Genomic DNA, 2,500 nt, shown 5'->3' on the forward strand with positions numbered 1-2,500 from the left:
TCTAATGAACCATAACTGATTTAATGAGCCATTCGCGGTTTCACCTTAATTCGGCATGCACTGAGACATGCATGGCTTAATCTTTGAGACAAGCATATGACTACTGGCAGGATCAACCAGGGAGCTTCGTGTTCGGTTACGCGCTCTCGGGAGAGCGGTAACTCGCGAGCGAGCCCACGCCTCGAGAGGCGAGGACCCGTCGCGCGCTGTTATAAGCTCTCTCGCCGCCGCCGGCCTTCGTTGGCCGGTCGGCGAAACTCTGTACTCTGTATTTTATGAAAATCGTCTTGGCGAAATAGCCAAGCGTTTTCAAAATATCATTCGTCTCCACAAAACTTAATATTATAATACACAAACTGCAACACGTGCATTTTATATAAAATGCTCTCTTTAAAAGATCATTGATTCTTATTCTCCCATATATAATATAAACGGCACGGTCGCGAAGACCGCGCCGATTCACCCTGACGCTAGATCGACGATGCCGATTGCTTAGACGTCGAGGATAAATTTGTCTCTATCGCATGCGTTTAAGGCACGCGTAGTTTTATTTCGCTATGGCGTACAAGGCGAGCGGGAAGAGAGAGATCTCTCTCCTCCGCCACTCGTATTCGTGGAGTAAGCGTTCGGTAAGCGCGACGACTCAGCTGCTTCCGTCCAAGACGAGAGCGAATCGCGCGGCCAACACACCAGATGCGTGCGCGCCACATAAGAGCCATTCGGTCTTGCGACACCGACTCGTGGCAATGCTGTGCTTGTAAAAAGTGTGTTTGAGACGATTCGCGAAGGAACGAGCCGCCAGAGACGCGCAGAACGCGCTCCGGCCCGTTTCGTTCGCGACCGACTCGTTTAGACGCGCCGAGCGCGATGTACCTCTTATAGTACCCAACCGACGTCCCAGGCGGTCGGCGACGCACGGTCGATAGGCCGGCGGCATACGGGCGCGATCGCCGATAGACGCGAGTGCCCGGGACGTGTTCGGAGAACGAAGGCAACGTTAAATAACGACTAAAGTTATGATTTTGCCACGATTATATATATTAAAAATTTATTCCAAATTCCGGGCGACACCTACGAAATAAGCCGCGAGCGGTACTTACGAGACCGCTCTCGGGCGGTACCTACGGCCTCGGCGCGCCACGCGACGCACCAAGCCGACTCTCGGCGGTACCTACGACGCTTAGCCGGGCGGCACCTACGAGACCGCTCACGGGCGGTATCTACGACGCGTGGCCGGGCGATACCTACGAGAATGCTCTCGGACGGTACCTACGACGCGTAGCCGGGCGGTACCTACGAGAGGGCTCTCGGGCGGTATCTACGACGCGTGGCCGGGCGGTACATACGAGAATGCTCTCGGGCGGTATCTACGAAGCGTGGTCGGGCGGTACCTACGAGAATGCTCTCGGGCGGTATCTACGACGCGTGGCCGGGCGGTACCTACGAGAAGGCTCTCGGGCGGTACCTACGGCGTCGGCGCGACTCGCCACGCACCAAGTCCGCTCTCGGCGGTACCTACGAAGCGTAGCCGGGCGGCAACTACGAGACGGCTCTCGGGCGGTATCTACGACGCGTGGCCCGGCGGTACCTACGAGAATGCTCTCGGGCGGTATCTACGACGCGTGGCCTGGTGGTATCTACGAGAATGCTCTCGGGCGGTATCTACGAAGCGTGGCCGGGCGTTACCTACGAGAATGCTCTCGGGCGGTATCTACGACCCGTGGCCGGGCGGTACCTACGGGAAGGCTCTCGGGCGGTACCTACGGCGTCGGCGCGACTCGCCGCGCACCAAGTCCGCTCTCGGCGGTACCTACGAAGCGTAGACGGGCGGCACCTACGAGACGGCTCTCGGGCGGTATCTACGACGCGTGGCCGGGCGGTACCTACGAGAATGCTCTAGGGCGGTATCTACGACGCGTGGCCGGGCGGTACCTACGAGAAGGCTCTCGGGCGGTACCTACGGCGTCGGCGCGACTCGCCACGCACCAAGTCCGCTCTCGGCGGTACCTACGAAGCGTAGACGGGCGGCACCTACGAGACGGCTCTCGGGCGGTACCTACGAGAATGCTCTCGGGCGGTATCTACGACGCGTGGCCGGGCGGTACCTACGAGAAGGCTCTCGGGCGGTACCTACGGCGTCGGCGCGACTCGCCACGCACCAAGTCCGCTCTCGGCGGTACCAACGAAGCGTAGCCGGGCGGTACCTACGAGAGGGCTTTCGGGCGGTATCTACGAAGCGTGGCCGGGCGTTACCTACGAGAATGCTCTCGGGCGGTATCTACGACCCGTGGCCGGGCGGTACCTACGGGAAGGCTCTCGGGCGGTACCTACGGCGTCGGCGCGACTCGCCGCGCACCAAGTCCGCTCTCGGCGGTACCTACGAAGCGTAGCCGGGCGGCATCTACGAGGCGGCTCTCGGGCGGTATCTACGACGCGTGGCCGGGCGGTACCTACGAGAATGCTCTCGGGCGGTATCTACGACGCGTGGCCGGGCGGCACC

General features: G+C 60.4%; 1 non-coding gene across 1 annotated transcript in view; it reads right to left on the minus strand.

The window, feature by feature from the left end:
* The window catches only part of LOC145965883 (small subunit ribosomal RNA), a 1,921-nt gene extending 1,798 nt beyond the window's left edge, over positions 1–123 (minus strand). The window contains exon 1 of the ribosomal RNA XR_014436851.1: positions 1–123. This exon is cut by the window's left edge and continues 1,798 nt beyond it. This is a non-coding gene — a ribosomal RNA (small subunit ribosomal RNA).
* Positions 124–2,500: the final 2,377 nt, after the last annotated feature.

Source organism: Camponotus vicinus, unplaced genomic scaffold (assembly GCF_025532165.1).
Source record: "Camponotus vicinus isolate PSW18456_S1 unplaced genomic scaffold, iyCamVici1.0 SCAF_15, whole genome shotgun sequence".
NCBI classification, from domain to species: Eukaryota; Metazoa; Arthropoda; class Insecta; order Hymenoptera; family Formicidae; genus Camponotus; species Camponotus vicinus.